General features: G+C 40.6%; 1 long non-coding RNA gene across 1 annotated transcript in view; it reads left to right on the forward strand.

Moving 5' to 3' along the window:
* LOC139025301 (uncharacterized) overlaps window positions 1–10,781 on the forward strand; it is a 26,876-nt gene extending 16,095 nt beyond the window's left edge. The window contains exons 2-3 of the long non-coding RNA XR_011476861.1: window positions 9,783–10,052; window positions 10,642–10,781. This is a non-coding gene — a long non-coding RNA (uncharacterized lncRNA). The remainder of the gene's footprint in view (window positions 1–9,782; window positions 10,053–10,641) is intronic.
* Window positions 10,782–11,176: the final 395 nt, after the last annotated feature.

The following is an 11,176-nucleotide window of genomic DNA, read 5'->3' on the forward strand; positions in this document are numbered from 1 at the left end:
CCACAAGTAAATCTAGCATCTAAATATCATAAATCACAAGTCCAAGACACCAGATGAAAGATACACAATCTTGTGAATCACACATCATTTCTGTTTTTTAATGTTTTACAGGGAAGACACAATATGTAATCTATTAGCTAACCACGTAGCAAATAACCAATTTTTCTTTGTCCACCATTTTTCTCTCAATAGCTATACCAATTCGCCAAATAAAGATATATAGACTAACCAAGAACACTCATCAGATGACAGTCGTAACAATTTATTGTATAGATAGTTTTGTTAGAAAATTGTGCATATTTCAGGTAAAATCATAGTTTTACAATTCGACCACCATCACAACTCACACAGAATACTACAGAAGACAACGTGTTACCAATTTACTCATCATAAAACATTTCATAAAAATACACGCTCACAGCAATGGAAAGACACATCTTGTGAATTCAGCAATATTTCAGATGTTTTAAGTGTTTTACAGCGAAAACACAATAAGTTATATTAGACTACTACAATAGGCCTACCCACACAGACCATTCAGCAGAACATCGTTATGCATGCGAAAAAAGCAAAATGGATATTAATTTTTTTCACTAATCTCTCCTTTGCTATGCTAGCGATGCTAATCAGTGTGGGGGGGGGGGGGGGTGGGGGGTGATCCCGGATCCGGGGTTGAGGCTCGGTAAAGGTTAACAAGAAATATGTGGAGTGGTTGAAAAACAAGTTTTAATGACTCCAACCTACGTATATGTAAACCTCCGACTTCAACTGTACATACCTAAAAATGATGTCAGCTGATTCATGATTTCGACTGGCAGAGAATCGCTGCCTATCTGTCTGTCTAGTACAGACTACCGACTTGTCATTATTATGGGACAGTTGGAGATCAAATTTCAATATTGAAACAATGTTACAAATGTCAGAGACACAGACAGCAAGGTTTATACTAATCTCTGCTTTTGAAAACTAAATGTTAGTCTAAACGAAATGTGAGATAATGTCTAGATGCTTTTCATAGTGGAAATCAAATTGCCTGGCTGGGCTGATGAGACAGTGGACTGCACAGTCAGATGGAACAGAGTAAATTGAGATTGTAACGTCATAGATTTAGCCGGTGGTAGCTTGTGGAACAGACACCGGCTGGAATGCGGGTTTAACCAATCAGTATTCAGGATTAGAACCACCCATTGTATAATGCCCATTCATCCATTGYCAACATTAATTCAGTGAGGAAAGAGATGCATATGCGCCAGGGTACCAACACCCTTCAACACATTTGTCTTGGCTCCTCCCTGTAGGCCGTCTCGTCGTTTTTGGTAATCAAACCTACCACTATAGTGTTATCTTCAAACTTGATGATTGAGTTGGATGCCTGCTTGACCACGCAGTCATGGGTGAACAGGGAGCACAGGAGAGGGCTGAGAACGCACCCTTGTGTGGCCCCAGTGTTGAGGATCAGCGGGGTGGAGATGTTGTCCAGGACCCAGTTGCATAGGGCGGGGTGGGACCCAGGGTCTCGAGCTTAATGACGAGTTTGGAGGGTACTATGGTGTGAAATGCTGAGCTGTAGTCGATGAACAGCATTCTTACATAGGTATTTCTCTTGTCCAGATTGGTTAGGGCAGTGGGCAGTGTGGTTGCGATTGCGTTGTCTGTGGACCTATTGGGGCGGTAAGCAAATTGGAGTGGGTCTAGGGTGTCAGGTAGGGTGGAGGTGATAAGATCCTTGACTAGTCTCTCAAAGCACTTCATGATGACGAAAGTGAGTGCTACAGGGCGATATTCATTTAGATCAGTTACCTTAGCTTTCTTGGGAACTGGAGCAATGGTGGCCCTCTTGAAGCATGTAGGAACAGCAGACTGGGATAGGGATTGATTGAATATGTCTGTAAACACACCAGCCAGCTGATCTGCGCATGCTCTGAGGACGCGGCTAGGGATGCCGTCTGGGCCTGCAGCCTTGCGAGGGCTAACACGTTTAAATGCTTTACTCACGTTGGCTGCAGTGAAGGAGAGTCTGCAGGTTTTGGTAGCGGGCCGTGTCGTTGGCACTGTATTGTCCTCAAAGCGAGCAAAGAAGTTGTTTAGTTTGTCTGGGAGCAAGACATCGTGGTCCGTGACGGGGCTGGTTTTCTTTTTGTAGTCCGTGATTGACTGTAGACTCTGCCACATACCTCTCATGTCTGAGCTGTTGAATTGCGACTCTACTTTGTCTCTATACTGGCGCATAGCTTGTTTGATTGCCTTGCAGAGGGAATAGCCACACTGTTTGTATTCGGTCATGTTTCAGGTTGCCTTGCCCTGATTAAATGCAGTGGTTCGCGCTTTCAGTTTTGTACGAATGCTGCCATCAGTCCACGTTTTCTGGTTTGGGAATGTTTTAATATACGCTGTGGGTACAACATCACCGAAGCACTTGCTGCTACTCGCTCACCGAGTCAGCGTATTCATCAATGTTATTGTCCGACGCTATGCGGAACATATCCCAGTCCACGTGATCGAAGCAATCTTGAAGTGTGGAATCCGATTGGTCGGACCAGCGTTGAACAGACCTGAGCGCCGGAGCTTCCTGTTTTAGTTTCTGTCTATAGGCTGGGAGCAACAAAATGGAGTCATGGTCAGATTTTCCGAAAGAAGGGCGGGGGCATTTAGTTAACAGTTAACTATCTCACTATTTGAAGGTTGACATTGTACTTGTGCACATTCTGAACCTTTAACTACGGGAATAATTAACTTCTCTAGGGTAGGTGAGACGCTAACGTCCCACCAGGCCAACAGCCGGTGAAATTGCAGAGAGCTAACATTTTAAATACACCATTTGTTGTGTTAAACATTCTTGTAAATACATGTATCTTACATCATTTAAAAGATGAACGTCTTATTAATCCAGCCGCTGTGTCAGATTTCAAAAAAGTTTACTGCAAAAGCAAACATGCGATTTTCTGAGGACGGCGCCCCACACACACACACAAGTATTACTAGCATTTTCCAACCAAGCATTAGCGTCACGTAAGTCATAAATAACAATAAAATAAATCGCTTACCATTGAAGATCTTCCTCTGGTGGCAGTGCCAAGTGTCCTAACTACACAATGTTCGTTTTGTTTGATCAAATCTATTTTTATAGCCTAACACGAAACATTGGTAAACAGGTTGCGTCGTGATTTCCGTCTCATTCAACTTTGGACGAAGCTTTCGTGGTAATTACACACACTAAACAAACGTTTATCCAGTCATGGTTGGTTTCATTGCAATCCTCTGGTTGTTACTAACACAACCATACATGATGGCTCTTTTCCCGGGACGTATTGACCGAAACAAACCGATTGGGAGACACCAATCAATGACCTCATTGCGCACCAATGGTAGGACCGGTCTATCGTTGATTGACTGTATTTTGGCCCAATGACCACTGATCATCTTGAAATCTAGCTTGGAAGATAGACAATGAGCTGAGGTAAACAGCAATATGTAATGGTTATACGTTTGAATACCAGCCTTTGTCGTAAACTCTGGCGTAAAATAGGTTCATTCGCCATTGCAAATCCTACTTGACGGAGCCACGAGTGTAACGCATAGCAGTACATATTCAAAAGCATTTTCAACAAGTTTATATATTTAAATTATGGCGAATAAATGAGGAAAAGCTAAAACAAAGTCTAGGTATGCAGATTTAACCCAAATTATAGAGGAAATTGATAGAGACAGCCCCCCATTTCACAGCTAGCCTTCAGGGAGCTGCTCATCCAGGAGCTTGCTAGCTACAGCAAGTCCACTGCAGCACCTTCTGCTCCGTCAACCTGTGGTGTTCACCTGCCCAGATTCATCTCTGCAGGCATGAATGTGCCTCAGGGCAAAAAGGGCACAGTAGGGAGACGTCGTTGTGTGCTTTGTCACAGGAAATGCCCCATCACCTGCACCACCTGTTCAGTAAGCCTCTGCTTTACAGCAGAAAGAGACTGCTATGGGCCATGGCACCAGCAGCACAATATTGTGTTGAGGACTGAGGGTCTTCACAATATTTAACTATTTATTTATAAAATATACAATATTGTAAATAGAAAATGTGTAAATAGTTACCCTTGTTATTTGTTTATTAATATTTTTTTATTTTATTATTTTTTTCATATATATATATATATAATTATTATTATTTTTTTATTTTTTGGGGGGGGGTGTTAGAATAGCATTTATGTATTTGTATATAGTTCTTTCCTTCAAAATGTATCACTGTACCAATTCGGCCACTTGGGTACATTTGTGTGGGACACCTGGGTGACTTCATGCTCAATGTCATGTAGCTCGCTCATTTTTGAAGTTATCTGTCTAAAACTTTGCTCGGCTATTGCTGCCATCTTATGTTCTTCATTCAAATCATCCACAGCATCATATCTGTATGTTTGGCTGTTCTTGGTCATTTGAAAGATGATGCAGCAATAATAAAAAACAGAAAACGTCTGTTGATTTCCTTGTATTTTCTTCTACCAGATCTATTGTGTTATATTCTCCTACATTCAATTCACATTTACACAAAATTCAGAGTGTTTCCTTTCAAATGATACCAAGAATATGCATATCCTTGCTTCTGAGCCTGAGCTACAGGCAGTTAGATTAGGGTATGTCTTTAGGCGGAAATTGAGAAGGGGGGGTACCCCAAAGAAGTTAAGAGACAGGATCATGAGGTTCTTTCCATTTTGGCTGCACGGGAGGATAGGGTGAGAGGGCAGTGAAAATGTCACTTCCAGTTGACTCCTTACTTCTACAAAAATCATAAAAAAATTATTAAACCATTTAACTTTTTTGTTCACTATTTCATGACTGACAGTGTACATTTGCACATTTAAAATAAGACGAATAACTAAGAAGCCAAGTCAAAAGCTGCTCTGTCTCTCCAGCAAGTGATGCCACATTAACCTGTCAGCTCTCCTCTACATTCAAAATGAATGCAGCTGGTTCCTGCCTTGTAATTTTTCCTGTTTTCAAATGTTTGTCATGTGCAAAAATACAATGTAATAGTGAAATAACATTTAACTAAATATTTCATGAGTTTGATGACGATTTTGTAACATTTATTGACCGATTGGAAAAACATGTTGACATTGTGTCAGGGGCTTAGCTAGCTGCTAGCTAACTAGCTACATATGTGAATAAGAGGGAAATGCTAGCTAGCATTACCACCCAGTGTTAATACATTTTACTCATTAAAATACACTGCTCAAAAAAATAAAGGGAACACTTAAACAACAACACAATGTAACTCTAACTAAGTCAATCACACTTTTGTGAAATCAAACTGTCCACTTAGGAAGCAACACTGATTGACAATAAATTTCACATGCTGTTGTGCAAATGGAATAGACAAAAGGTGGAAATTATAGGCAATTAGCAAGACACCCCCAATAAAGGAGTGATTCTGCAGGTGGTGACCACAGACCATGGACCATTTTGAGCAGTGTAGTTACTGCTATTAGTCTGAAATGGGGAATTGAATTTGAATGGCTTGAGTATGAATATGATAAATGTATTCAAGAAAAGTCTGTGCTCATCAGTTATGCCTTATAAATGGAAAATAGAAATTACATTACATTGACTGCATATAATTTATACATACAGTGCATTTGGAAAGTATACCAATTTCCACCTTTCTTTTTACTTACAGCCTTATTCTAAAATGGATTAAATAAAACATTTCCATCAACACAATTCTGTAAATTGACAAAGCAAAAACAGGATTTTAGAAATTGTTTTAGATTTATTAAAAAAACTAAAAACAGAAATATTTGCTATGAGACTAAACATTTAGCTCAGGTGCATCCTGTTTCCATTGGTCCTCCTTGATATGATTCTACAACTTGATTGGAGTCCACCTGTGGTAAATTCAATTGATTGGACATGATTTGGAAAGGCACACACCTGTCTATATAAGGTCCCACAGTTGACAGTGCATGTCAGAGCAAAAACCAAGCCATGAGGTCGAAGGAATTGTCCCTATAGCTCCGAGACAGGATTGTGTCGAGGCACAGATCTGGGGAAGGGTACCAAGACATTTCTGCAGCATTGTAGATCTCCAAAAACACAGTGGCCTCAATCATTCTTCAGTGGAAGAAGTTTGGAACCACCAAGACTTTTCCTAGAGCTGGCTGCCTGGCCAAACTGAGCAATCGAGGGAGAAGGGTCTTGGTCTGGGAGGTAACCAAGAACCAGATGGTCACTCTGACAGAGCACCAGAGTTCCTCTGTGGAGATGGGACAACCTTCCAGAAGGACAACCATCTCTGCAGCACTCCAATAATCAGGTATTTTTGGTAGTGGCAAGACAGAAGCCACTCCTCAGTAAACGGGACATGACAGCCCGCTTGGAGTTTGCATAAAGGACAAGATTCTCTGGTCTGATGAAACCAAGATTGAACTCTTTGGTCTGAATGCCAAGCGTCATGTCTGGAGGAAACCTGGCACTGTCCCTATGGTGAAGCAAGGTGGTGGCAGCTATATGCTGTGGGGATGTTTGTCAGGAGCAGGCACTGCGAGACTAGTCAGGATCGAGGGAAAGATGAACAGAGCAGCCAGAGCCTGGACTTGAACCCGATCGAACATCTGGAGAGACCTGAAAATAGCTGTGCTGTGACTGTCGTGGAATATTCTAATCAAGTGGGAGAGACATTTCTTCAAACAATCATCTTTATTCAATATCTATGAATTATTGCAATAATAAAACCGTCGACTAAGTTTCCCAGATGCAAGTATGAGAACAAACAACAAAATGTTTGTTCTATACCTTCAGGCTCTATCTCGAGTTACACACACCACATCTTATCTATGAATGCAGGCTCAGTCAGACCGGAGACATATGTCTCACATGCACCACTAATTATAGAATGGAATGTGGCTGTAAAGTAATTTATCACCAAGCCATCACTTAATCAGTTGCCAGCCCAAGCTTCAAAGACTCCTCTCAGTTCACTCAGAAGTGAAGAGAGATCTAAGAACCCCACTCTGTTGCATAAAACAACCATTCGGTGCATAAGGATTATTATAACAATCTTGTAATTTTGTTACTATATGACGCTCCCCATCCAACCTGACAGAGCTTGAGAGGCTCTGCAGAAACTAATGGGAGAAACTCCCCAAATACAGGTGTTTTAATTTTAAATTTTTTATAAAAAAATTAAAAGGTGTGCCAAGCTTGTAGCGTCATACCCAAGAAGACTTGAGGCTGTAATCGCTGCCAAAGGTGCTTCAATAAAGTACTGAGTAAAGGGTCTGAATACTTATGTAAATGTGATATTTCCTGTTTTTTATTCATTTGCAAAAAAAAATTGCTTTGTCATTATGAGATTGTGTGTAGATTGACGGGGGGAAAAACTATTTAATCAATTTTACAATAAAGCTGCAACGTAATAAAATGTGGAATAGGTGAAGGGGTCTGAATACTTTCCGAACGCGCTGTAGATATTTAATGTTGGTGTTATATATCAGAGTGGCAAACAACACAGTTAATTACCACGAAGTTCTTAGCTGTAAATGTGCTTAGCTATAAATGGTTTATGAATGGGAAATTAGATTTGACTTAACCTTGACTGCATAGAGTTCATACATAGACCCTTCATGTGTGTGTTAGACCAGTATGACACATTTTATTGTGATGTGGAGGAGGGCTGTTAATGAGTTACGAAAGAGTTATCGTATGAGTCTCAACTACACGATGTGATCAGTCAAATTTACCCTGAGGATTCACCCCTGTGGAGATCTTCATGCATTATTGACCTCAAGGAGAAGAATAAGAAGTTATATACCAGCTGGTGGGGGAAATGGGGCTGGTACAGGCTATATATCAGCATAACCTGGTTTAGCCAACCCAGACAGGAAGATCACGTCAGTGACTCGACCCACTCAAGTCACGCACCCCCCCAGGGACGGCATGGAAGAGCACCAGTAAGCCAGTGACTCAGCACCAGTAATAGGGTTAGAGGCAGAGAATCCCAGTGGAGAGAGGGTAACCGGCCAGGCAGAGACAGCAAGGGCGGTTCGTTGCTCCAGTGACTTTCCGTTCACTTTCACACTCCTGGGCCAGACTACACTCAGTCATAGGACCTACTGAAGAAATGAGTCTTCAATAAAGACTTAAAGGTTGAGACCGAGTCTGCGTCTCTCACATGGGTAGGCAGACCATTCCATAAAAATGGAGCTCTATAGGAGAAAGCCCTGCCTCCAGCTGTTTGCTTAGAAATTCTAAGGACAGTTAGGAGGCCTGCGTCTTGTGACCGTAGCGTACGGAAAGATGGTTAGGAGCAAGCCCATGTAATTCTTTGTAGGTTAGCAGTAAAACCTTGAAATCAGCCCTTGCCTTAACAGGAAGCCAGTGTAGAGAGGCTAGCACTGGAGTAATATAATCACATTTTTGAGTTCTAGTCAAGATTCCAGCAGTCGTGTTTAGCACTAACTGAAGTCTATTTAGTGCTTTATCCGGGTAGCCGGAAAGTAGAGCATTGCAGTAGTCTAACTTAGAAGTGACAAAAGCATGGACAAATTTTTCTGCATCATTTTTGGACAGAATGTTCCTGATTTTTGCACTGTTACGTAGATGCAAAAAAGCTGTCCTTGAAACAGTCTTGATACGTTCGTCAAAAGAGAGATCACGGTCCAGAGTAACACTGAGGTCCTTAACAGTTTTATTTGAGACGACTGTACAACCATCAAGATTAATTGTCAGATTCAACAGAAGATCTCTTTGTTTCTTGGGACCTAGAACAAGCATCTCTGTTTTATCCAAGTTTAAAAGTAGAACATTTGCAGCCATCCACTTCTTTATGTCTGAAACACAGGCTTCRAGCGAGGGCAATTTTGGGGCTTCACCATGTTTCATTGAAGTGTACAGCTGTGTGTCATCCGCATAGCAGTGAAAGTTAACATTATGTTTTCGAATGACATCCCCAAGAGGTAAAATATATAGTGAAAACAATAGTGGTCCTAAAACGGAACCTTGAGGAACACCGAAATTTACAGTTGATTTGTCAGAGGACAAACCATCCACAGAGACAAACTGATATCTTTCCGACAGATAAGATTTCCAATCTTTCCGACAGATTTCCAATCTCTCCAAAAGAATGTGGTGATCGATGGTATCAAATGCAGCACTATGAGCTCCTACATAGCATGACATGACCTGTTATAACACGTTCATGAAATGCGTATAGATATGTACTGAATGCGTTATGGCTTTATAGTGCAAATAAATTGTTACTAACTAATCATAATGAATGTGTCAACATGGCATGTAAAGGTTCAGTATCTTCCCTGATTCTAAATATATGATGGTGAATTCCTCATCTCATAATGCAGTTATGTATTGAAATCAATAAGTTTATAATAGTATCTGAATTCATTCTTGCTTCTATTCCTGTGATTCATTCTGTCAATGATCTTCCTCTGCTTGCTTTAACTTTATCAGTAGTACAGTGTTAAACACTTGTTATTGTGGAGAGGATTTATAATAAACATTATTTTAATTTATATTTTTTTCATTTTTGGGGGTTGTGGCCTCAACAATTTAGCAGAGGCGCAGTGCCGTTAATAAATGAATATAGCGGAAACTCTTAATTTTTGTTAAATTACAAATCCAACTTGTGTTGTGACTTCTGTTTTTGGCATATTTCTTCCCATATCAAAATTAATTGCAAGCTGGTCTATTCTACTTTTCGCCTACTATTGTTATTTTCCTCCTGTATTATGCACTATATTTCTGGAGTTAAACTGTAGCGCTAACAATAATGTATTTTCCCTTAGTACTTCCTGCTCCAGACCAGCTGACTGTTGACTCAGTGGACACCACATCAGCTGTTCTTAGCTGGAGCCATCCACCAGGATTGGACCAAACCCAACATCATTACCAGATCTCCTACCACTGTCCAGGGACAGAACCACACATCACTACCACATCTTCACACAGCATCACTCTCTCTGACCTGCAAGGTGGTACTCAGTACTCTGTTACTGTCTGCACTGTGCTGGAAAATGGAAAGCAAAGTGAACTGGTGTCAACAACCCTCATCACAAGTAAGGAAGTACTCTACTGAAAAATTATGTCTAATGTTAAATTGTATTAAAATATTTAAAATGTAAATGAACTAATCATAATTGATGTGTCAGCATGGTATGTAAAGGTACAGTATCTTCCCTGATGAGAAATATGTGATGGTGAATTCCCCAGACCTCATAATGCAGAATGGTAATGAAATCAATAAACGTTTTAATAATATCAGAATTCATGCTTGCTTCCCATTAGTGTGAGTCATTATGTCAAGGAGTTGATCTGCCTCTGATTGCTTTAACTTCATCAGTAGTACAGTGTTAAACACTTGTTATTGTGGAGAGGATTTATAATCCCAGCATACATGTTTTACTATTTAAATGTTTTGCTCTAATTTAGCAGAGGTGCAGTGCCATCAGATATGAATGTAGCGAAACCTTTAATTTTTGTTACATTACAAATCCAACTTCTGTTGTGTGACTTATGTTTTTAACTTATTTCTTCACATATCTAAATGAATTGCAAGCAGCCTTTTCTACTACTATTCTTCTTCTTGTCCTGTAATATATTTCTGGAGTTAAACTGTAGCTCTGACGATAATGTATTTTCCCCTAGTACTTCCTGCTCCAGACCAGCTGACTGTTGACTCAGTGGACACCACATCAGCTGCTGTTAGCTGGAACCAGCCACCAGGATTGGACCAAACCCAACATCATTACCAGATCTCCTACCACTGTCCAGGGACAGAACCACACATCANCCAGCCACCAGGATTGGACCAAACCCAACATCATTACCAGATCTCCTACCACTGTCCAGGGACAGAACCACACATCATTACCACGTCCTCACACAGCATCACTCTCTCTGACCTGCAAGGTGGTACTCAGTACTCTGTCACTGTCTGCACTGTGCTGGAAGATGGAAAGCAAAGTCAACTGGTGTCAACAACCCTCACCACAGGTAAGGAAGTACCCTACTTAAGTATTATTTCTGGTGTCAAAGTTAATTAAGCTTTGACTAGTTATCAAAATGACTAAATTAACTTCTTGCAACTATAGGGGGAGCTGTTTCGCATTAGCATTTTTTGGTCTCCAAATTAAACTGCCTAGCACTCAATTCTTGCTCGTACAATATGCATATTATTGTT

This window comes from Salvelinus sp. IW2-2015, unplaced genomic scaffold (assembly GCF_002910315.2).
Source record: "Salvelinus sp. IW2-2015 unplaced genomic scaffold, ASM291031v2 Un_scaffold2482, whole genome shotgun sequence".
In the NCBI taxonomy this organism is placed as follows: domain Eukaryota; kingdom Metazoa; phylum Chordata; class Actinopteri; order Salmoniformes; family Salmonidae; genus Salvelinus; species Salvelinus sp. IW2-2015.